This window comes from Dermacentor andersoni, chromosome 2, assembly GCF_023375885.2.
Source record: "Dermacentor andersoni chromosome 2, qqDerAnde1_hic_scaffold, whole genome shotgun sequence".
NCBI classification, from domain to species: domain Eukaryota; kingdom Metazoa; phylum Arthropoda; class Arachnida; order Ixodida; family Ixodidae; genus Dermacentor; species Dermacentor andersoni.
This window is the reverse complement of record NC_092815.1, coordinates 137,850,371-137,876,925: the sequence shown is the minus strand read 5'-3', so window position 1 is coordinate 137,876,925 and position 26,555 is coordinate 137,850,371.

Sequence of the window (26,555 nt, the reverse complement as noted above, 5' to 3'; positions counted from 1 at the left end):
CCAGTCACCTTGAAATGTCATTGTAGCTGGATATCTACAATAATGACACACAAATCAGTCGCGTAGTTAGAGCAAAAAATGCCACAGAAACTTGCTGGTAACAGTAACCTATAAGAAGCACTAGGAATCTCTATTACAACATCATGTCATTTGTAGGCTTGCATTTCTCTTCCATGAATAAGAGCTGAATTCATTCTGGGCACAAGGGTAATAACAGCACAGTGGAGTACTTCATAGCAAGATCATATAGCAACGGCAAACAATGCTACTACAAAAGCTAGGTCACTCCCTTACGTGTACGGCCACTTGGCCCAGCAACAGCTGCAGGGCCCGACACTACGAACACAGTTGTGGCTGGTGCGTGTCTGTGGGAACCCACTTGGCCCTGCAGCTTCCTCCGAACTCGTGTCCTGCGGTCAGAGTAGTGTTCAGACATCGCGAGTAGTGTGTGCAATGGGCATCATCTACACAAGATGCTGCTCAGAGTACATAACCTATATTGTCACTTGCAGAAAAAACGAAAAGAAAATGGTTGAAAACATTTTGCATTGTGTTACAATGTCATGCTGAAAATTTGTGAGGCCACCGCAGGTCACACAAACAACCCTTTTTTAAATCCAATGTAGGCATCTTGCTATCGGCGATAAATTGAGGGGGGGGGGGGGGAACAAGCACCCCGCCGGCCCTAATCAGCACATCTAGGACGCTCCCCCCCCCCCCCCCCCCCCCCCGACCTTTTCACCTCCCGCTGCCCTGCAAACACCACCACCACCACAACAACTACTTGGAACTACGTTACTGTCAGCATCATTGGAATGCTCACCTCTTCTCGCTCGCTGCCCTGGCCGCTTCTTTAGCTTTATGGGCCATCTTGGCCCAATGGTTCAGCAAATGGCTGGTGGACTTTATGGCTGGCCCCTGCGCGTTCACGCTGCCACCTCATCCCAGAGATGCTTTTTTCGAGCTGCAGTGATACGTGGCGAAAACTCTGTAGAATATTTAGCCAGGCACGGGTGCTGCTCGATGAACTGCACGAGAATAGTGGCCTGCCCCTTGGAGACCGGTGGCCCTTTTGCCGCCATTTTCTCTTTTTAAGCTATGGGATTTCATCCAGCCCACAACACAGTAAGAAATTTAGAGGCAAACATTCTGTCTAAGCTAAGCGTCTGCATAAAGTGCTTACTACGAATTAATTATTCTTGCCTTTTTATACCACTAATGTAAAGAAGGTGGAGTCGCTACTCACATTTACCGTTGTAGCAGCTTCTTTCTCGGAGCGTAACCGTCAGTGCAGGGGCGCCTGGCCCAGGAAGTATTACTGTTGCTGCGATCACTTTGACGAAGCTATTGTTCGGTCGTGGCGGTTCCCTATTGAAAAATGCTGAGTGCCTTGACAGTTCTCGATCCACTATGTTGCAAAGTTTGTCCTCGGGTGTTACGGATAATTCTTGTTGGCCCTTCCTAAAGAAATTGTCACACGTCTGTACAAGCACCGAAAACCACACGACAATGCAAGCACTACAAGAGTAATATTTACTCACCTCACTCCTGTATCTCACGGATCCTGCAAGCAGCGCCGATTCTTCTGAGACGCAAGTGTACCGCTGTGCACCGGAATTAGTTGCGCTGCGTTATGGACAGGTTAGGGGCTGTCAGCTGTCCGTTAAACAGAGGCCGCCATTTTGCGTGCGCTCAACGGCATGGATTCGATGCATATCCGACTAATATGTGGCAACGGCTTCGAAAATAGGAGTACTTGCGTTTGCACTTCTTAAGTGGCGGCAGCTTTTGCGTTGTAAGCCAACAAAATGAATTTGCTTTACGCAGCATGGAAATGAGCTTTTATTAAGTGCCGTTTTACAAAACAAATCTGCTATACAGCCCCGGAAAAAGAGAAGAGAACGCGAAAGAAACATCCGGCCATTGAAGGGAGCTTCTGATTGGACTATCCGAAAAACGTCGTGCATACGCAACCACTATTTCCAAAATCGCTGACGTCACGCGAAAATGTATTGGCGTAAAAAATGGCGTTTCTACAAAATCGCACCCCAGGCGTATTTCTGCCGTCGCTGTGAGGTTCCGTACGAGTGAAAGCTTGTGAGAGTGAGCCGGCAAACGCGGTTGAATCTCGCGTGCGCGAGCGAGGCAAGGGGGTCAGGTGCGGGAGGAGGGGCGTTCTTTTCTGCCGGCGGCTACAGTGCTTCGATGTCCTCCTCGCAAGCCGCTTGCTACAGATTGGAGACGACTGCTGTGTCGACTACGGCGTTGGCCACGCAAATAGCGGACGCCATAGTAGACGCCTTTGGCGGACGCTGTTGGGACGCGCTGTCGGCGCTCGTGTGTCTTGAAACCGGTCTGCGACGTGGCCAAAGTACGCACCCGCCCGGGCCTCATCTTCTAAACGATCTGCGATGTTTGCAGATCACGTAGTGCCGGTAACTTCGTATGTGCTGTGCTTTCGACGTTTCGTGCGCGTTGAAGCGACAGATGCACGGATGTCAATTGGATCGCTATTGCTGCCGCCATTCCCAACTCCAGCGTTTTCACAGACACTTTCCGCTGTCATCGAGCGATGTGTGTTCATGTTTACCTGTGCGCTCGTGACACCGTGCTGGCTATTTTAGTTAAAACACGTTGACGGGCTAGGTCGTTTGAATCCATGATAGAAATTGTAAGCGCGACTATACAAGGACGCACGAAGAAGCAGACACACAAACACAGCGCTGTCTCCGTGTGTCTGTTTCTTTCTACGTCCTCGTTGAGTCATGCTTACATATTCTGTCATTTTTAATTGAGTTAGTAAGTGAATGTTTATTTATTTTATACAATCATGGCTGGGACGTGACATTTGCCATGACATACGCACTAGACACACATTTAATCAGTCAAAAACGCGGAGCCGCCATGGCGGCGGGGAAGCGTGCTCGACTCTCACCCCAGACATTCGGGTTTCATTCGAACCCAGACCGAAATATGTCATTTTCTTTTTATATACAATAATTTACCCTGTTTACACCTACCTCCCCGAGAAATTTAACGTCAATAAAGCATTTCTCGACGTGTCTTCTCATTGCGCCTTCGGACATATTTGGTAAAACCTTTCAGTCATGCCGACTATACGCCAACGGATTTTCGCTTGATGGAGCATATAATAGTACGCGTTTAAACGGCGTCTTTGTAGCAGCACCAATTAAGAATGCACACGCCGTGAAAGAAGGGACCGCGCGACATGTCGCGTTTATGAGATCGCTCTCCGCGAATCCACGGCTGCCATTCAACGCCGGAGCACGCAGCATCTGTTTGCTGCTAAAACCAATTTGAAAGAAGCGACACTCTCCTCCACGCGGCGCTTTTCTCCTCGATTGTCCTCGCCCACCGGCTGCGCGCGCTGCGCACGGCACGCTTTTTCTCCTGGGCTCCCGCCGACGGGCTGCAGCATTCCATAAAGGCCCGTTATTCTTGGCCACTTGCGCGCCCCAGTAATGTTGAAAATTTTGCGAAATACTGATAACGCCATCGATAATGCTGAATGCAACGTTTATGAGGAGGTTAGTTTTTTTTCTTAAAGCCGCATGAATGGTGTATACTGATGTAAAATAAGGCGAGTGCTATACTCGCACAATATTTCTGCCGCATGACGAGATGCTTTGCTTTGTGCGTCTAGTCTAGTACTGATTGTGGCATATCCCTCTGCGTGTGGCTTATTAAACGAAAGCCTTAGATCTGTTTCAAGGTCGCGTTGTGAGGTATAGAAAATATTACGTGACCCAAGGAAGTCCGGAAGCCAACCAAAGCATGTCAAGCCGTGTATAAAAGATAAATACTGAATAGCAGAGTTCCTTAATGATTGATTAGTGTTTGTAACAAAATGGATTAAGGTGTATAAAGGATGATTAAAGTGTATTAAGGAGAATTAAGGTGGATTAAGGTCGATGAAGGTGAAATAAGGTGCATTAAGGAGAATTATGGTGGATTAGGCTGGATGAATGAGGATTATGGTGGATTAAGGTCGATGAAGGAGGTTAAAGGTAGATTAGAGTGGATTAGGATCAAATACGCTGCACTGCTAAACATTATTGCCTGCAGAATACTCTCTGCATAACTACACCATGACCACAATCATGATTGATTGCTCAACCTTCGTAATCAAAGCGCATTGATGCAATGATTTGGGCTCGTGTTAAATCAATGGAAAAATTTCCCCACAGAACAAAACAGCAGAAAGGTGGTTTTAAAACATTCGCTATTAAAGCGAAGATTCGTGGCCTCCGTCTAGATGCCGATATCAACAGCAAGCGTGCGCGATCATATGAACACCTCCTGCACGTTGCCTGTATCCGCGAGAAAAACAAATATTCCGTCCACTGACGCGCACATGGAAGTGCAGTTCAAAGCAAATTCCAAAAATCCAAGGTGTCCTAGGTACCGCCTAGGAGAAACGAATGCGGAAGCCTTCTACAGCCTACTGTAATTCACCTTAATCTACCATAACGCACCTTAATCCACCCTAATCGGTCCTAATCTCGCTTCATCAGCCTTATTCCACCTTAATCCTCCTGAATACGCATTAATCCTTGTTGACGAATATTAATCTTCCGTTATACACCCTAAGCTACCCTAATCGGTCTTAATACTCCTTCATTAACCCTAATTCACCTGAATCCACCCTGTTGCACTTTAATCTTCCTTCATCCACCCTAATCCTCCGCAATACATCTTAATCCTTGTTCATGCACCTTAATACACCTTAATCATCCTTAATCCACCTTAACAGAATCATTAATTTTTCATTAATTAATTTGGCTAATCAACAATCTCTTATACACGGCGGGACATGCTTTGGGTCACTTCTGGGCTTACTGGGTCGCGTAATATTTTCTGTTCACAAGGCAACCTTGAAACAGAGATCTAAAGGATTTCGCCTTACAACTTAAGAAGTGCAATGTGAACTAGCTAAAGCTCATCACCTGCAATACCACGGTGATACTCGCCTTTAATATTTTCCGGGCCTACATTCATTGCATGACTGACGCAAACATCGACGTAAGCTGAATAACTCCTCAACAAGCCGCTATTTCAACTTTCAGTAAAACAGGCAACTGATCCTAACAATCGCGAAAAGTGCGATCGAGGTACGGTATCTTCGAACATAAATGTTGGCAGCGGAAAGCAGAATCTATAGTGCTGCACTTCCGACTGAATAACAACAGCTGGCGGCGTGCGAAGTGATTTCCCGGCAGAATATTAAGCATACTGAGGACAACCCCATTTCTATGGAACATACAAACTGCCACAGCAAAAACGCTATTGAGCAGGCCGGAAGAATTAAAGATGTACAGCATTGATACCAGAAATACCACACCTCGCGTCGCAAACAACAGTGTTCTTTGTCGGAACAAAGTTCTTTCAGCCAATGTTATGCAAGCCGTCAGGCTTTCCTTGAGGGATCATAAAAACTGCATGACCATCTTCGGGCTTCTTGCTGCCTATGTGCAACAGCACGGCATAGTGCTAGCACAGAGCGCAGGAAGCAGCGTATGTATACAACGCTCGCTGCGCCGAGCTAAACGCCGAGGCAGCAGTGCTGAGGAGAAACAAGGCACAGACGAAAAAGAAAAATAAGCAAAGCGCGCGATCCGCGCGTTTCCAAGGGCAACGGCAGGGAGACCAATTGTCGCGAAGAAAAACGGGCGCAAGACCGCTTCCCGCCGTGAGGGAGTTGGGGGGAGGGGTACGCGCACGGCGCAGAGGAGACGAGGAGGTCGCGCAGCGGCAACAGATTTGAAAGTGGCGGTACTTTCAAATTGTCAACGGACTTCACTTGGTGCGAGGGACTTGGTGGTGCGTTCGAGCGCCCCCGTGATACAACGCGGGTCGCGTTCTCACGACGACGCAGCTGTCCGCGACACCCTTTTGTCGGCCAGCGGCAAGCGCGGCGAAGCGGCCACTTCAGTCTTACGATGCCTCCCCACCTAACCTGCTCGCCAAAGCCTGTCTCAGCAAGCCCTCGGTACGTCGACGTTTATGTTTCCTGCTGCGCGTTGCAGGTGTGCGTTGATCAGATTATCAACACGCTCGCGAAGGCGAGGTCGCTTCGGCTCGAAAAAGCTTTAAAAAAAGAACGATTTTACTTATTTTCTTTGTTAGCGAGCCGGGTTCCGCCCTCTGTCGCTTGTCTTAATGGGCGTTATACGTATAGTCACGACCGGACCGGACACGAGACGTTCATTTGAAGGATCGGCAGTTGTGCGCAGGCGCGAGTAAGAGCGGGTGTGATAGAGAACTTCTGACAACTTTTGCTCCTTGAATGTATGCCTCTCTCTGCCTAGGCACTACGGAGGAGGTTTCTTAGCGCATGTTTTTGCGTTTGTCCCCTAGACATGCCAGCGTTGCAGCCGCTGGCTGCCCGCGCGGTGAGGCAGTGGTCATGGACGCCCCATTTTATGATCGCCGTGTCTGAAGGGGAAAGGTTCTGACTGGTGTTGTAAAAGTCGTGGGTCGCTTTTTTAGTCGCGACGATAGATCGGATTTTTTACAAGTGCTCCAGGAGGGTACATGTAACCGGCAAACGTTGGCCTCAGGAGAGCACCTGAAGTTATAATAAGTAAAGCAGGCGGCGCAGGGATCTCCAGGCCACCCTAGGGATAACGCGGGGTTCCAAGCTGAAAACAGGGCGGCCTGCGGGTTGCAGCTACGGAGGCCGAAGCGTGGCGGGGGGTGTTCGCATAAAAAATTAGCTGTGCGCGATAGCGGACAGCCAATCGTATTTTATACCCCTGGCACGCGCAGGCATCAGCGAGCCTCAACACGCGGACCAGTCCGGGTTCTAGCTTTGGTGTCCCCGTTGCTGCTTTGGTGTCCTCGAGGAGCCGCCAACAATGCGAAATAATGACACCTTGTTACCATTAGTAAACAACATGATTGAATAAATATAATTACGTCCAGCGGCCAACTTGTGACGCTAAGTTCAGCACTGCCGCGCCCCACGACTTCTGCAGCACCAGTCAGAACTTTGCCGCTGAAGGTACGTCGGACAGAGTTTCTCGCGCGTGGGGCGCTGGTGCTGAGTCAGTCATCGTCACCAGCGGCCTTTCAGCCACTTGCGTTCAACCGCGGCTGCCATGCCGCTCTTCTAGATCTTCAATATATGCGGCCCGGGCTCTACTACAGTGGCTACTGCTCCCACAGAAACATCTGTGATGTTATTTACGGTACATCGCCGTAAGCCGCGAGAAAGCTATCATCCGCTACGATTGACTTCGCACGATCTCTGCAGGTGCGAGACAGTTTGCCCGACACAGCGGCCGCCAAATCGGGCGTCAGTGCCCGCTGCTTCACCTATTTTACTGCGCCGGCAGCCAGCGTCCGAGCGTAAACAAACTCGACCCCCTCCGCAATGCCGGCACGCCTAGGGACAAACACCTACAACACGCGCTAAGAAACCTCCTGCGTAGTGCCTAGGCAAAGTCATTTACTCAAGGAGCGAAAGCCCCCAGATTTTCTGCCTCGCGCCCGTCTTACTCGCGTGGACAGGCTCGCGGTCGTTCCTTCTTTGGGCATTCGCTATCGCTTCGGACACAATGGAAACTCCTCTCCGACGGTAACTTTACTGCTCGCCGCGTGACGGCGCAGTGAGCCTGCTGTAGTTGATGTGTAGTTTTCAGAGCGTGTAGTAGCTGCCGTTCTGAGATTTTTTTTCTGCGTCGTTCGTTGCTTGCGAAGTGCACCGCTCGACAGTGTGGACGCTGCTTGCCGGATACGTTGTGATTTGTTTACCTGTGGTTTGCTTTTGCGTTCTAAGCGCCACGTTTTGCAATGCGAAGCAGTCAATCGGTCGCCGTCGACCGGCCAGTTAGACCATCGTGTACAGTTGCGGGCATGGTTCTGACTGGTGTTGTAGAAGTAGCGGGCGCTTTTTTTGTTGCTGGGTGCTTTCTTCGTCGCGACAATATATTGAAGTTTTTACAAGTGCTGCTCCAGCAGGGCAGATGTAGCCGGCAAACGGAGGCCCCAGAAAAACACCTGAGAGGATAAGAACGCTGTGTCTTATGGTATGCAGCACGTACCCGCTTTGCTTCCGTTTCGCCAACTCCGTGGCTCACGCCTACTGATTTTTGCACATGTTTTAGCAGAAGTTGGTTTATTTAACTCAAAGCGGACCATTAAAAATGCTTCCGGAAGGTCACAGAGAGCAGCATACGAAAAGCCTGGCACGAGCGAAGATACCTCTCCAGGAGAGCAGGTCCGGTCTCGACTGCGGGCTCTACTGCTCCCGCGGAGAAATCAGTGATGTTAAGAGCGCCATAAGGCGCGAGAAAGGTATCTGGCATGACTGACTCGACACAGGCACCGCACGCAGGCGCGAGAAAGTTTGTTCGACTTTTACATTTCTCTGCCAGTACGTTTCTCCACAAAGTTCGGGAAATAATATGTCGAAATTGGTGTCATCGTGAGAATTTGTCGCAAGTGGATCATCACCTTGCGAACTCCACGACTAGAATTTGTGAGTTTCAATGTGGGCCGTAAGGTAATTGCTTCAAAAGTTAATTAGTGAAATTTTGCTAATTATTAGATTTTGCATTTCAATTTCTTGTTGAAGTAGTGTCCACCCTTCGGGTAGACCAACTCATGAACTAGAATTTCGATATCCTACACAGGCAATTTTAAAGATTTTTGAAGTGTTCGCTGAAACACCGGGTATATGATAAAAAATCGGACGAAGTGTTTGGCAGTGGAGAGACAAGCTTAACAGTGATACAACAGATGGCTCGACGGAAGGCCCTGCAAGGCATCATAGTGCTTCAAGGCATCGCTAGCTCTTACGGAATTCCCTGCTCATACTATTTCACTAAGCAACTTAGCGGAAGAGACCTGGGGCGCTATAACGTAAAACTATTCCAATATGTTTTTATTCCAGTCTTCTGACGTCAAATTTGCGTAACCACCGACGCAAGCACCGGGCGGTCACACGCAAGGTTGTCTGAACAGACCAATCAAACGCTATCCTCGTTCATAGGAGGCCACTTTTGTTTGCTTGAAGAACGAATAACATTGCCTACATTGAGCGGCTTGTCGTATCTAATTGGCTGAAAAGAGGCGAGGAAAACGCTCAAGTGGAGAGGGATTCAATGGGGCAGAGCCAGTGCACTGAAAATCGATAACCCGATGAAGAAGGTGATGCCCGCTTCTGGGATTGGTCGGCATTCCCGTACTTAGCTTGTGATGGCTGGTCGAAAATCGCGGTGGCATGCAACGGAAGCTTAAGAATGACGCTGAAACGGAACATCAGCAAAGAAGAGTTGGCAGAATGAGCTCGTAAACGAACCGAAAGTGCTCGAAAACGTTACGCGGCCACGCAAGAAGCTTTATTATACGCAAATAAACCCATGCTCTGCGGCAGGTGCGAGTAGCCAGCGCCTGAGCGATCGGCAGCAGCCATCTTTCATTCCTTTTGGAACGGGGCAGGCTGCGGTTATTTATAAGAAAGTTCAGTTTTGTTCGCCATATTAATGCATCTTTATTGCGTACACGTCACTTTCACGCGGTGACGTTACGCGGTTTTGTGACGTCGCGTGACAAGCAGGTAAAGTGGATGCAGCCCGAAATCTTTTGACCAATGCCTGGGGGCTAATGGCGAAAATGCTTCGAATCAGAAATAACTGTTTTTCGTTTTTCGGACAAATCATGCATAATCACTGTGTACACATCATATCAGATGGGGAAGTATCGCGGTTTTCGTGACGTCGCGTGACAGACAGGTGAAGTGGAGGGATCCAAAAACGTGTTTGACCAATGACGAATGGCTGATAGCAGAAATGAAATAGGAAAGTTTGGAATAGTTTTACGTTATAGCGCCCCTGTTTGCGTGGACTGAGGAAGTGATCAGCGCTGTTGAGTGAGAAAACTTTATTTCGAATCAGAACGATTCGCGTCCGAGCAATTATTGGGCTGGGGCACCCGCCGAGGTTACGGCCAAGAGTTCTTGCCTCTCGGCGGCTTCCTTGGCCCGCTGGGTTGCCCAGAGTTGGTCTTCTAGGTTTGAGCAGAGCAGCGCGGCCTGCCATCGCGCACGGAGGCTGTCGATGGAGGCTGCGCTCGCATTGTACTGTATTAGTTCCTGGCATTCCCATAGCATGTGTTGTAGCGTGGCTCTGGTGCCGCACACTTTACATCTATTTGTTGTGTAAATTTCTGCATAAATAGCGTGCATTAGTATCGGGCTTTTGTAGGATTTGGTTTGTAGTTGTCGCCACTGGACAGCTTGCTATCTAGTGAGTTGTGGATGGGGTGGAGGATAAGTGCATATTTGCGTCTTGTAATGGTTGGTGATGTCGCTGAACCTGGTCAATTTGTCTTCTCATTCCCATACTTTGGAGAACCCTGTGAGTCCTGCGGATTTCTGATTGTGCGCATTGTGACGGACAATTATTCCGCCAATACCACAATATTTAAGCGGATGGGAAGTGGCTGCCTATCGACTGTAGTCGTGCATCCACATGATTCCAATCGGGTGTACTTCCTAAGCTTAGACCTATGCCACGTACTGAAAAACTTTCGGGGCCAATTTCTTGGACGAGAGCTGACAGACGGCGTAGGGGACATCTCTGGCATATTTGTCCAAAAGCTCTACGAGCACCAGAAGTATATGACAGTCAAGCTTGCACAATAATTGGCAGAAGCGGGTCTACCGTACTAACTTGGAGAAGATGAATGGCCTTCGGGCAGTGCAAATATTCTCTCCACAATTAATTGCAGCTATTGAGAACCTCCAAGAAAACACAGGCAGTGACTCTATCTCTTGCATGTTCAGCAAAGTAAATTCTAGCATTCGCTTTATGGAGACAATAAAATGATGCTTCGATATCCATGACACCACGTCTGCCGAAAGCGGCCAAAAGAGCCCGATATCGAACCCAGTCTACGCTCGGTCGCTGTCGCTTGCAAACGATTTCACCGGCCACATAGAAGGCATCCAGGAAACCTCGAAAGCACGAGGAAAGGATGGTTTAACTTGTGAGACACTTGAAACCTTGCCTTTTACGGCAAGATGTACAGTCGAAACCGCACGTTTTCTTCTGCGAAATAGTGTCAATTGCGTCCTTAAGCGGACGCTGAATAGTGACCCTATTGAGGCCACCTTTGGGAGAATGAGGTTCATGTCCGGATGTAGTGACACGCTAGACGGAAGGGGAGCGGCGACTGCGTTTGATCAGTCTGAGACCGCAATTGGCAAAAAGCTCACGATACCTTCTGTTGATGCCGGAGAGCTGTGTGCAGCTATACCACAATCTCTGACTGAGGAGTTGAATCACCTTACGGAATATCCAGGCACCCCATCACCCTCTGTCACGTACTCTGGTATGGCTTATTTGGCTGGATACATCTCCAAGCTAGTAAGTGACTTTGGGTGTGACCCTCGTTGCACACCCAAAGTCTCCTCGAAACGCGGGCGAGAAGTAATTCAATGTACACGCCTCTACAAAACCAAGATTTTGGTAAGTTGCACTATCCACAAGCAGAGTTTGTGGCACTGTTGGACAAAATGGTGTGCATTTTTGAGAAAGTTGTGCACCTACCAGGCACAAATGTCCTGGGAGCACTGCAAATTCTCTTTCAGCCTTATACGGAAAACTCACCGCTGCTATGTTATCCGGAAGGCGTAGACGACAGCCACGTGATAACGTCTGCGGGCTTCATTTCCTAGAAGTTCCTCAGAATACTTCTGATATACTACACCCACAATATAACCGACAAGAACGAAAAGTCAACAACCTATGTGCATAAGCCATCCGGAAGCACTTTAGGCTTTGAATTTGTTTCCCATGTGGGAGTAATTTCAGCAAAAAATGATTTAATCGACATGACAGTTTTCAGTTAATGCGGTATTACAGAAGGAAATGCTCAGGTTGTACTTATGGAGCTTAATTCCGCTGCATGCATGATACCCGTTAATGGAAACGTGTTAACTACACGAGCACGATAACACATCTGCATGACACATCCTTTGACGCAACAGTCGCATTGTACAGCTAATTCAGTGTATAGTATTCAGCCACTTCATGAGTTTTTAAGATTGTATATATTGAAATGGGCGCAGACTAACGCGCTTCATGCAGTGTTCATTTTGATTATAAATAAAACTGTTTTCTCCGAATGCGAAGCACCATCCCTTAATTGTCTTTAATGCCAATGTCGCGCAAACAAAAATGCCAGCATTTCAGTTTCACAGCTATGACGCAAATCCAAGCCCGGCATTTCGTTGCGTGCAAACAGTCCACGTTGCGCGGAAATTTATTTGCTGACTCATATCCATTAGCAGTGACGACGATGACTGCGCCGTGGTTGTATAGGAATAAGGGTGGAAAAGTTTTAGTATCAACATATGGGAGTTACAAATAATGCGAGCATGCGCGGCCATCAGTTAATGTGGACGGCAGGGGAGAACGCAGCAGCTAGCAGCAGCAGGTTGTGCTAGCGTATACAGGGACACTAGCAGCAGCAGGGTCGCAGCAACACCACTGGGGTACGGCGTGAGGCGGAAACAGCTGTATGCAGACCGTGGTTCAGGACGCGCCAAATGTCCGTCTTATGGAATGCTGCGCGGGCCGACAGTTGGGCGTGCTGGCGCCGGCGGCGGAGGACGACGGAACGGCGGTGTTGCTGGGCCCTGGCACGGATGGGCGAACGTTACGGCAGGCTACAGCGGCGCAGGTCTGCTGGATCTCCTCTCGGACGATGTCAGCAGTTGAGGCACCCTGAGGCTGCGTCGAAGGGTACGCCATGCGCAGTTCTTTGCGTACAACTGCCCTGATAGTCTCTCGGAGCTCGTCGGAGCCTAGTGCTTGCATTTCGCTTTTCGGCGAAAGGACTTGGTGGTTATATTGATGAGTGTGCATTTCCAGCGTCTTCGCAATGCCCGTCGATTCCAGTAAAAATTGTGCGACGGTCTTGGGTGGATTGCGAATATATCGGGCGAAAACCTCTTGCTTGAGGAAGCGAAATTTCTTGTCCCCAGACCTGCCCGGTCGGCGTGGCGGAACAATCGGGTCGTCTCTTCTGTGTAGGTGAAAATGTTCTCATTTGGGAGATGCGCACGCGAATACAGTATCTTTTCCGCCCTCTCTTTGTGAACGACGCTCGTGAAGGTGTTCAAGAACGTGCTCCGAAAGAGGCCCCACGTTCTTAGCGTAGACTCCCGATTCTCGAACCACGTCCTGGCGGCATCTTCAAAGGAGAAGTATACATATCGCAGCAAGTCTTCAGAGTTGCAGTTGTTGAATATAGCGATCCTTTCGTATTCTTTCCGTCCAGTTTACCGGGTCTTCAAGCGATGATCCGCGGGAAGTCCGTGACTTACTGGGCTGTTGCAGCACGATGGCCGATGCTGACGCTGTTATTGTGGTTGCTGACCTGGCCTCGATTTTAATGGTCTTCTCCGAAAGAGGTCCGTACTCCTGTAGCAATCCTTGCAGCCTGCGGCTAGGTCGCTGGTCCGTTGTAAGGTTGGTGTTGGCACTTCAGAAGACCAGCGAAAAAATTGAGACGCAAACACCACATAAGGAAGAGACACCACAATGCTGGTGTTGTGATGTCTCTCTAGCGTTGTGGTGTCTCTTCTTTCTGTCGTTCTTGCGTTTCAGTGTGTCAGCATGGACCAACTGGCCCAGCGAGGTTGGTGTTCTCTGCGCGGTTCGGGTTACATCGCGGCATTGCGGGGGGCGCCTGGTAGATGAACACGAAGAACACGGTAGCGAAAGCTGCAATCACGAAAGTAGCTTTGTTGGGCGAATCTGTGCTCAGCACAAAACAAGCAACGGTCAAGCACAACGATAGCGGAGAGCACAGTCGGCGATTGTCGAAAATCTTATCTAATTTGCATTGCTTTAGGTTCTTTGAAAATCTGTCACTTCGTGAAAGCACGAAAAGTTCATTTTTTTAAACACAGCGTGCAGAACATTCCACAAATATACCGAAAGAAATGATCAATTAATGCGTAAACTAGTCAGAAATGCTAAACAAGATTTTTTACCAAAAGTACTTAAATGTCAACACTTCGTACGATTTTCGAAATACACATTGAGTTTGATACGACACGAACAAGTAATCGCCTTCAAGAACTTTCGCATATTATACCTGGTACTTAAACGCTGATCCAGAAATCGATTTCCTAATTAGGAGACACTGAAACGATAACGTTCCTTCGAATATAGGTAACAGTTTGCTATTAGGGTAGATGTAAACCAGTATCGTAACCTCTGCTTTTCTTCTTCCGTGACCTTGTTATGATTTATTGATCTGTAATGAATGCTTTGAAACTACGAATGACTAATATCTTATACTGTTTTGCATGCTACATAATGACTTGCATTGCTGAAATGTATTTTAGATTTCTACATGTTATTTTTATTTGTTGTTATGATTACGTGCGACATGGAAAATGTTTGAATTCCACTTAGTGACTTTATACTTTTTCTGTAAATATTATGCTGCAACCGCACAAGGTTAGGCGAGACCATACACAACATATAGAATCAGCGGTAACATTCGAGTAAGTTCCAAATCATGCAGGCGCATCTTGCGTAGAGCGGTAGCCTTAAGTTGTTAGAGGGTGAAATGCAGTCCTCAAAAAGAAAGAATAAGCTCACTTGTCAAATCATAGTTTTGGCAGCTAAAACACCATGATTTGATCGCTTAGGTTTCCTCACGCAGTGGTTTAGGTCAGCGCATTCTTAAAAGAAATCTAAATGTGACATTATGAGCCTGACGTATGCTTTTGTTTCTCGCATATGACGAATTACAGCTAATAACTGATTTGACAGTAGTTATCAAGGGGTACATACAAACAGGGTACATACAAATAGCGCAAGAATGGCACAAGGACGAAGCAGGAACACGGGACGAGCGCTATCTTTTAGCGCGCGTCCCGTGTTCCTGCTTCGTTCTTGTGTCATTCTTGCGCTATGTATCCCAGTTTGTATGTATCCCACCAACATGCCCAAACTTCTTCCCTGCTAAAGTGTTGTCAAGGGGACATTACGCAGCAGCCAACCGCCAGTATTTAGATTGCCTATAGCTCCGTTATCGTTCTATTCTTTCTTAAACGTATTCGGAAAACATGTTTTTTCTGAAATGTCGAAGAATTTTCTTCGTGGTGTTCTGATAAAGAAATTGGTGTCTTTAAAGGGACACCAAAGCGAAACAATAAATCAGTTTAGACTAATGAAGGATTGTTTGGGAACCCTGCAGGCAGTCATTTAAAAAAATAGTTTGATTATTAGATGAGAAAATGAAGGTCCAAGTATCAGTATTTGAATTTCGCGCCGAAACCCCAGCGCCGGTACGTCAGCGTGACGTCAGTGATTCCAAAGTATGTTTTCGCATTTGGGCCGCGTTGGCTGAGTAAAGGTTCCCGAAACTTGTCATGTTTAATATTTGGTTCCCTTAGAAAACAATGTAGTCAATCTGTACCGCTATATATATTTAGTAGGCCCTAGAAGATGCCATCAAAATCCAAGACGTCACAGCCACCAGGTGCGGGAACTTAAGTAGGGGTCGCCACCCGTATTTCGTTCTTGCGCTTTTTCTGGCTTACCAAACGTCTTATTGTTGTAAGAGTGGTGGTTTTGGTGTTTTAGAAAGGTAATTTACTGACGCAGAAGAAATAATTTTTCACTTTAGTGTCTCTTTAAATATGTCTAGTGCGCATTATCTACGGAACTAGTATATCATTCTCCAAGGTCTCTGCTAACCAAGCGCAACAGTTAGTTTTGTTTTATTCAATCCAGCCGTATAAGTTTTGTTAACGCTCCCACGAATGGTCTGTATTAGTGATAACAGCTGTATGTTTAGAGGCATAAACAGCTGTATGTGGCCAGCCACTAATGTGATCATGTACCCTGATTCGCATATGCCACTACGACAAGGACTAGCGAAAGAAACGCATACTCAAGAAAGGAGGAGCACACAGAACAATTTCGCGGGTTATCGTCGTCATTTACCATGTACAAATGCGGCTCGTCCTTGTTGCATCATATATACGTGAGGCAAAGGACTGACGTCTTTAATGCAACTTCTGACCTTGCGGCGCGTAATGATCAAGGTTATCTTTCACTGCAGGGTCCCTGGCATGAAGACAACGGCCCGAGAAGAGGCGGAACGCAAGCATTTAAGCATTCGATCACGGCAATGCGGCGTTTGCGAGAAGGTTTTCAGCTGCAGGTCTGCTGTGCGATCGCACCTCGTGATACACACGGGCGAAAAGCCGTACGCCTGCACGGTGTGTGGCAAGAAATTCCCGCGAAAGGGTGAACTCGTGACCCACACTCGCACGCACACCGGAGTAAGGCCTCATGAGTGCAGACTCTGTCCCGCCGCTTTCAGCAAGAAAGCGAACCTTCTTCGCCACGCGCTGAGCCACACCGGGCAGAAGCGGTTCGAATGTTCGGTGTGCGGCCGGAAATATACTCGGAAGGAAGCACTCAATTCTCACAGCAGCACGCACACCGGAGTAAAGCCGCACCATTGCAAGTTGTGCACGGCTACATTTCCGCACAAGCAGCGATTACGAAGCCACATGCGCACACACACCGGTGAGAAGCCGCATCAGTGTCCTTCATGCCCTGCCTCGTTTGCACGCAAGTACACGTTGCATGTCCATATGTTCCGGCACTCTGGCAAGCGACCGTGGGCGTGTGAGCGCTGCAGTAAGAGATTCTCCGTCAGAGGGAGCCTCCGGCGCCACGTCTGTCGAGCCGTCTCGCGCAACGTAGTTGTTGGGCACCCACATCCGCGCACCCGCAGTCAAAAAGCATCGCATGTGCAGCTTGTGTTCTGAGAGATTCACTCAGCGCGCCACTCTCATGGATTACATGCGCAAGTCACACTGTACGAAGGATCCGTGTGCAGAGCCGCGGGGATTAGCTTTTCTATGGACTCGTGGCTCTATGTTGCCTGCAAGCACGCAGTCTCCATTTTTACGTAGTTCCTCATAAGTTCACCGATACGACCGTTCTGGTTTTCTGAAATGATGAAACAATAAAATCAATATTTCTGCTGCATTTCTTCTTTATAGTGTCCATGATTGTCGTAAGTAGATGCAGGCGAAACAGATTCTCCAAGGTCAGCCAGAGAACTTACGAATGTAATGTGACGTGAAGTAGCAATTATTCACTCTACGAAATCATCGAGCTTATGTAATCCAATGTGATCAGATTTTGTTTTGTACTTACTAATCACGCGTGCGTTAGATTAGGACTAATCATGTCTACTTCAAGCGTTTTACTTGAACGAGCGTTGAACCACTTTTTATCGAAGTTGAAAAATCCATTTGAAGTTGAAATAGACGATTTCAGAAATACTTTGCCGCAAAATGATTTAATTGCATTGACAAGAGCGGAGTTACTGTCACCTAAATGTAGCTTATGATTGCCTTCGCAGTGCTACCGTTCCTTCTTCAATGCTTTGCAGTAAAAAGCCCGCAGGGGCGTTTAGATCGGCACGCGTTTGGTATGTTGCGACGCAACGTACCCGAGCATATGAGGGTTGGACCCTCCCGCGTCTAACCGTACGCGCCTTAGCCGTGTCCGGGAAAATGGGGATCCTGGCTGTTTAGGTGATGCTGAGTTTTTGTACATTTAACGCCTCTCCGCGGAAGCAACACACCCCTTTGGCCTCGGCTTCACGTAGACGGCACCTCCGGACTGACCCATCCGGGGGAAATGGGTAGTTGCCTTTTCCTATCCTCCTCTCCAATCTTCGTCTTCCTCTCTCACTATTAATCGTTCATGTATTCTCCTTTCTTCTGCATTACGTCTGATTTTCTAGGCAGTGAGGGTTAACCCAGTGTGAGTACCTACCTAGGTTACGTCATGTTGGGTTATAGTGGTAACGTAGAGCTGGCGTTTGCAAGACCTGTTTCACAGGTCCTGCAGAGTCCTTTTGTAGGGTTCCACGGTGGCTGCCTGGCGTTACTGCCGAAAAATACTCTAATGGATGGTTCCTTTCCCCAACTACCTCATCGCTCCCTGAAGAGGGGGCGCACCGATGAAGTGTTCGAGTTTTTTTGGTTGTCAAAAAGAATCTCCCCCCGTTTCCATGTCATTCACTCTGAAAAACCAGACAAACTAGTGCGAGCAATCTCACCATTCCTCGTTTCTAAGTCTCTCACCGGTACAGGTTATAAGGCATCCATGATTGCAAGCGGTAATCTCTTGGAGCTCCGCAACGACAAACAATATGAAAAACTGCCCAATCTAGTGTCATTTGGAGATGCCGCAATAAGAGTAACCCCGCACCATACTATGAATACCAACTGTGGCGTTGACTCAGATGATCTGTTGGAGCTTACTGAAGCTGAACTCCTGGAAGGCAACAGTGAGCAGAACGTCATCAACGTTAAATTAATTAATATGAGGCGTGACAGCAACGAAATCCAGACCAAGCAACTGATACATACGGTTCAATTGTTCTGCCCGAGTCCATCGTGGCTGGGTACATCAAGCAGCGTGTTAGGTCATACGTGCCAAATCCCCTCAGATGTTTCAAATTCCAGCTTTGCGGCCGCAGTTCATAGAGCTACCGCCACACTTGTGACAAATGCAGTGAACACACCCCTGAATCTTGCGAGAACTCTCTCTCTGTAAACTGTGATGGGGAGCACCATGGAAAAAAAGAAAGAAGTAACTATAAATGTGAACGAGAATATTATATTTAAAGAGGCACGAATGCGGGTGTGATACCTGCCCAAGAACAGCTTTGCCTATTTGGCGCGCCAGGAGGCAGCGGAAAAACGGCTTCCGGCTACAGTCCGGCCCACACGCAGTGAGCTGCCAGGGACGCCGACGGTACCTTTGGCGGCTGCAGCTAGCGCTGCCCCGCCGCCGCGGCCGACTACTTCCCCGCTTATTTGAAATGAAAGCCAAAAATAAAGGTTGGGCAAAGCCTGTCCCTGCAAAAATGCATACCAGGTTTAAAGCCAATCGAAATAAACGAATAGGTGTTGTTAATTCATACCCGAAACGCGAATTTCGTGAAAATGCCAATAGGAAAAATAATAGTTGGGCAGCGGTAACGCATTGGTGTCGTAAGTGTCTCATCGAGGGCAGACGCCTCCGCGCAGAGCTTTTAATAGACGTTATTGAAAAGGCAGTCGGCTTGACATGGGCATGCCTTAAAAAATGTACAAAATAAAAAATAGAGAAAGGTGAAAATGAACGGAAAAACTTTTGCCTCAGTTCAACACTGCCGCAGTTTGGCGTGCCGGCGCGGCCCGTGAAAGGGGTGCCCGTCACACCGGTCCTTCACCGCAGTCGGTCTTGCTGTTGAAGGTGTCTTCCGGCCTCCTCTCTTGCCGTTCACTCGCTGCGGCACACCCAGCACAACGCTCCGACGGGGCGCTATTACATGCAGTAGCGCGCGTAACGTGAAAGTGTATTCGTGAACTTCGCCCGTTGTCCTGGCCATGCCTGCACGGGTTTACGGCCCGCCCTATTCGGCTAGGAACCGGCGATACCAGAGGACAACTCTGTTACAACTCTTGTGATGTATACCTCACGGTATTTTCTGCTGGCGATAGCATCTCACGCACGGTTGCCCTGAGGGTGGCTATGCAAAATGAAAGTCAAAATTAACGGTAATTAAAATAACAGGCATCGGCTTCGCGTGCAAAGAGCGCCATTCGCTTGTCCGACCTCTCGTTCAGCGGCGATGTTGCCCGTAGCGTCGTCGCGTGTCCTTAGGTACCTACTATGAGCAGCTGGTACGCATGCGGCCGCGCTGGTCCGCGGCCCACCGCCCTGTCCCTCACCCTACTCCCCGCCTGACACTGCGCGCGCCTCAGGATGCGTCCGGCAGCGATTCAATTCGGCGTTGGTCAGGCACCTGGCCGCTAATCTTCGCCACCACTTGTGTGAGCCGCGCGCACATTACCGGTTTCCTCAGGAAGCGCGGGAACATGTACGGCGTGATAGTGTCCGTGTTCTCTGATGCTCTTAGCCTGCTCGCGATGCTTGCCGTGAGCGCGCAATGATCGCGAAATTGCTCTACTTCCTTACACATTTCTCCGCAGGGGCATCTCAGGTCCGGCGCAACGCGGAATCGGTGAACATGGTGCGGAAAACGGCCGTTTGCCGTAATGAGAGACGCCAATTGCCGCGTCGGCGGGAAGTGGAGCGGGATGTTCACGACGTCACGCATCCACTTGTACAGTTCGGTGTCCGTATGCGACAGCCGACCACACGCGCACAACCACTGAAAACGCGGTGCGCACCACCCTGAACGACCGATGCGACCGTCTGTCAATACCCGACATCGCCGCGGCGTTGGCTGCAATATCCGCCAGCTCATTGCCGAATATGCCCGATGACCGGGCACGTGATACAGCTGTACGGTGTTCCACTTTTGCAGCCGAGCCAGCGTTTCCTTTGTCTTCGCGGTTCGCGTGTCAGCGGTCTCCACCAGGGAAACTGCGCTGAGCAGCGATAAGCTGTCTGCATAAATAAACACTGGCTTGGCGCACTCATGCGTGCTCAGGCAGTTGAGGGCTTCGGTCATGGCCACCACCTCGGAGCAGTACGCGCTCGAAGCGATCGTCAACCTGAACTTCTGCACCGCAGCGATTGTTCTTCTCGGCTTCAGTACGACAAACGCAGAACCCGCGGATGTCGATGTAAACGATCCGTCTGTGAAGACGTGCGCCCCCGGCTCCGACAACTTACTGTTTTGCTTCAGGCACGTCGATTCTCCGGAACGGAAAACCGCGTGCCTCCGAAGGGTGAGCCTTCCACGCATCGTACAGATACAGCTTCTAGTCGGGTGTGAAGGTGTGTGCTCCGAATGTGGCTGCTATCCTCGTGTCGAACAGCTCGAACTGCGTTAAGCCTGTCCAGCTCCAGCCCGATCGGTGGCTGGTTGACAAGCACTTGTAGCGCGGCCGTTCTCGTCGTGCGATAAGCGCCGGTGACGGCCACCAACATGGTCCTCTGTACCGTAACCATGCGGGCTTTCAGCCTGCAGTCCGGTGTCGGATTTGTCGGACGTAGCTGTCGAGATGAACTTGGGACGACAGGACTAGGCGAGCAGGCTTTAATTGCAGGATTTACATTTAAAACAGGACATACATTGGCCGGCTGGCGCGACTCCCATATGGAGCCCGCAAAACTAACATACAGCAAACAGATTACGAGCACACAGCTCACTAGTTCATTTCTAGCATGACAAAGCACTCAGCTCCCGACAACGATCACGACACGAGCACTCCCTAGCAGCCGGTAAACGCTGCTTATAAGCTCTCCGCTTGACGTCATAGTTCGACGTCATCGTTCGGACGAGGACGGAGCAGGAATGGAGGGTGAGGTTCGTCCAAGCATTGTAAACTTGCCGCCGCCCCGCACTAAGGCTTCGGAGTCAACGACCGAGGGGAGTCGTTCCGCAGTATCGTTTACGCCCACACACACGCAAACACACAGGTGCGAACTCACGAAGTGGCGCTATGGGGTATTGCGAGATATGTCGGAGATGGGCATTCGTGGAAACATGCTTAACATTATAACAAGCTATTTGCCAAAGCGCGTATTCAGTGTTGGAGTTGGAAGTGCTCTCTCTAGGCCCTTCCTGCAAGAAACGGGGGTGCCACAGGGTGGCGTACTAAGCTGCACTTTTTTTATTGGAAAAATGAATTCTTTTCACTCATCGATTCCTCGTACCATGTTCTCTTCGCTATACGTTGATGACGTGCAAATAGGTTTTAAATCGTGCAGTCTCGCAATTTGTGAGCGACAAGTTCAGCTTGGCCTGAACAGGGTGTCGAAATAGGCAAGTGAAAATGGGTTCAAGTTAACTCCACAGAAAAGCTCCTGCGTCCTTTTTACGAGGAAAGGCCTTGTCCCAGATGTTGATAGAGAATTCGATGGACGACGCATCCCTCTGCACACAGAGCACAAATTTTTGGGTGTCATACTTGATTCGAAACTATCCTTCATATCCCACATTAAATATATTAAGAATAAATGCTTAAAAACAATGAATCTTCTTATAGTTTCGTCGCATACAACACGGGGTAGCGATAGGATGTGCCTCATTAACCTGTACAAGACCCTCATACTATCCCCTTTGGATTATGGTGCTGTAGTCTATCACTCTGCCGCACCGAATGCGTTAAAGATAGTGGATGCCGTTCATCATTTAGGGATCCGCCTGGCCACATGCGCTTTCAGGACGAGCCCTGTACCAAGTCTGCACGTGGAGTCAAATGAGTGGTCACTAAACCTGCAACGGTCGACTCTAGTTTTACGTATTTCCTCAAAGTGCTTTCGAACCCTGAACATCCTTGTTACTCAACTGTAAATGACATGACGTGCGCTACACTGTTTCATAATCGCCCAACATTCAGAGAACCCTTCTTGCTGCGTCTTAGGAGAGTTAGTGAAGAAATGGGTATCTCGCTTCTAGAACGCCGTCTAAATACCCCAGCAAGCCCATTACCGCCGTGGCATTAGGTAATTGTAGAATGTGACACGTCATTTGTACAAGTCTCGAAGCATGCTCCACAGGAACACATTCGAATGCACTTTCTAGAACTGCGAGCGAAATAATCATGCGCGGAATTTTACACGGATGGATCAAAATCACATGCGGGCGTGTCCTATTCAGCAGTTAGACCATATTTTTCGGAATCTGCACCCTCTGACAAGCATCATTACGGCGGAGGCCTATGCACTATTGTCGGTTGCAAAGCATGTTATGCATATAAAATTAAAGAAGGCGATTATATTTAGAGATTCATTAGGCCTAGTCAAGGCTTCAGTGTCGCCACAAAAGTACAGAAATTCTGTAATAAAGAACTCTATTCACCTTTGTGCAAGTTTATGCTGCTGAACATCGTATCGTCATATGCTGGATTCCTGGCCACAGAAGCATTCAGGGGAATGAACTTGCCGACGAATTCGCTACATCTACAGCAACGAAACCTCGCAACCCTCCTGTAGCTGTCACAGATATAGACCTGAAACATTTCCTGGAAAGAAAACTGAGAAGCTATTGGCAACACCTCTGGGATACTGAAACCTCTAAGAAGCTTCACTTAATAAAACCTCAATTAGGCGCTTAACCGTTTAATTAGGCGCTTAATTGACCAAAATCACGGGCAGCCGATGTCCTCTTAACACAGTTGAGAAGAGGACCCACGTACGGCACGCACAACTACTTGTTGACTGGCGATGAACCTCCCATCTGTGCTAAATGTAGCGAGAGGTTGACTGTCATCCACGTCCTACTGGAGTACCGGGAAGTAGACGGTCAAAGGAAAAAAAAAACACTTTCCTCTAGCGTACAAACAATCTATCCCTCTTCATCCAGCAATGGTTTAGGGTAATAAACCGCTATTCAACATGAAATCAATGCAAGATTTTTTTCAATGAACTCCGCTTGTTGCATGTTATCAGCGCCAAAAGTTCGTAAGGCTTCTCTTGTGAAGTCGCTGTTGCGATATTAGTGTTTTGTATAGCGCACGCCTCCAGGGCCTTACTCGCGAAAGGCCACAATGAGCCAATAGCTACTCACAACCACACATTTTAGTATACCATCTCTTCACAGCATATATTTTAGTTTCTACCAAGCTGTCACTGTACACCCTATATATCATTGTGATAATTTTACCTTAAGATGTATTATACGCACTCCACAGCGAATGATTTTAGGCGTCTGTACAGCCGTGCACATATATACTCTGACATTGACCACAAGCACAACTGCATTAAACCATTGTCTGGCGCTCTTTGGCTTTGCGTGGCCCTTCCGCCATAAAACCCCATTAATCATCATCATCATAATCATCCCGGTATGCACGAATAATGCATTTAACGGCATTACGCGAACGGCCAGTAATAGCGCAAATTGCACGTTGAGAAGTGCCCTGGAGACTGAGTCCAAGTATACTTCTTTCGTCAATTAGCACCGGCGGCGACATTTTCGTACAAAGACGGAGGTCGGCTTGACACGAAGGCTAATACATAGCCTTCAAATCGGGGCATGATTACGTGGCAAAGACCAGCAGCGCATGGAAAACGCGCGATGGTTCGGACAATTGAGAAACTGGGCACAAAGCTTAGCCATGATAGCGGCTCACGATATAGATCGATTGATAAAACTGCGGCCGCCTTGTTTCGCCAGAGCGCTGTCTTGCTATCAGAATACGCGCATCTTCGCCGCAGTTACGGAAGGCTCGGAATTCTCGTTGTCCAAATTTAGCTCACACTCGTACGCATTTGCAAAGATTAGCACTGAGATGATACAAAGCAAGACCGGCCCCTGACGCGGGCGGCATTTCCTTCTACTACTACCATACTGTTTATTTACATCGCATCCCTATTAGCTGTTTTCGACTTGCTGCTGCCACTGTGACAGGCAAAATCACCAGTAACAGGCACGTACACACGGGGCAGCCCCCCCCCCCCCCCCCCCCCCCCCGGAATCAATAGGCATGTACCCCGTCCCACGTCACCACTCCTCACATACAGTCCTAAAGCGCTGCCAAATCGATCTTGATTGACAGCTATTGGGCGGTCAACATTTTGCTGCCTTTTTCACTCCTTTTGCATGGCGGCAGTTATCGACATTTTCTGGGGTGGGAAGGCTAGTTTTCTTATCTATTTGGTGCTCGCGCGATTAACTCGAGATGCGTTCAGTTGGCACCATGTATTCAATGGTCGAGCGCATCGCTGTTGCTTCGTTAATTGAACCTTCTTTGTTTAGACTAATTCAGAGACCACGAAAGGGATTCGGCTGGCATGTATGCTCGTGGAACGAGCTGCGGCTGGAGAAAACGCCAGCTGGGTTTAACTTTTCCTTTGCTTTATTATTTCCTCGAGTGACGGCTCGCCGCGACGCCGGCAGGTCCTCGGAACCATACACCCGCGATATGGGTTAGATATGGTGGAAATTAAAATAATGCGAAGCAGCGTCCATCATGAAACTCTGTAATAACCGTTGAACCCATAAGCAACATGAATGTCATCCGTTACCTTGTCTGGGTTTCCCCTAATTGTACAGCACTTCTCGTGCAAAATTGGCAGTTGGAAACAAGAGTCGCAAGGAATTGATAAATTATGCGATCTACTAAGGCAGAGAGCAGAGGCAACAGCCAAATAGCTAGGAAAGACAAAAATTAACAAATTGAACAGTTGTTTGTGAAAATATTTCTATATCAACATCTGTTTGTTTAAAAAGGAAGTAGAGAAAGCGGTGCCGGAAGTGGTGAACAATTCTGCGTATTTTGAATGACGCTTCTACAGTTATCAGTCAAGCCGCCTGACGTAGTCACTATTTTGATGTGCTTATGTGCTTACTTTTCTAACCTTCCGCACTGGGTGCAGTGCGTTTAGAACCGCAGCGTCAGATGACATAATCAGATGACATAAGGTTCGGCAACAATAGACAGCGGGTAGAAGCATCGAGAACTTTCCAGAAATTTCGGATACATGCAGGCGCGTCCCACGCTGTGCGATTACATTTGTTAGGCGGCGAAACGTGGTTGCCCGATAAAGATAAGTACACGTGTCAATGCCCCCCTCTTAAAAAGCATCGTCCCGATGCTACAAATATAAGAGAGTGAAACACAAAAGGACAATTACTAAACACAAGTAACAAAACAACGAAAAGAAACAAAGTCCAAAGGTCAGTCACGCGAAGCCCCAAAGTTAATTAACGCTGGTAGTTCGGCTTGAGTCGCACAACGTGGACTATTTCAGGTCGTGAGCGGCGCCGCTGTGATAGCGAAATGCCGTCTGGCACGACCTCATAGTCCAGTGCGCCAATACGTCGGATAATCTTGTACGGTCCGAAATAGCGACGCAAAAGCTTCTCGCTCAGTCCTCGTCGGCGTATAGGGGTCCAAACCCAAACACGGTCACCGGGCTGGTACTCGACGAAGCGTCGTCGGAGGTTGTAGTGTTGGCTGTCGGTCCTCTGCTGGTTCTTGATTCGCAGGCGGGCGAGCTGTCGGGCTTCTTCGGCGCGCTGGAGATAGGTAGCGACGTCAAGATTTTCCTCGCCAATGACGTGCGGCAGCATGGCGTCGAGTGTTGTCGTCGGGTTCCTGCCGTAGACCAGCTTAAATGGCGTGATCTGTGTTGTTTCTTGCACCGCCGTGCTGTAAGCGAATGTTACGTACGGCAGGACCGCATCCCACGTCTTGGGCTCGACGTCGACGTACATTGCTAGCATGTCGGCGAGGGTCTTGTTCAGGCGCTCCGTGAGACCATTCGTCTGCGGATGGTAGCCAGTTGTCCTCCTATGACTTGTCTGGCTGTATTGCAGAATGGCTTGCGTGAGCTCTGCTGTAAAAGCCGTTCCTCTGTCGGTGATGAGGACTTCTGGAGCACCATGTCGCAGCAGGGTGTTCTCGACGATAAATTTCGCCACTTCGGCTGCGCTGCCTTTCAGTAGAGCTTTAGTTTCAGCGAAGCGGGTGAGATAGTCCGTCGCCACGACGATCCACTTATTTCCGGATGTTGATGTCGGAAACGGTCCTAACAAGTCCATCCCGATCTGCTGAAAAGGTC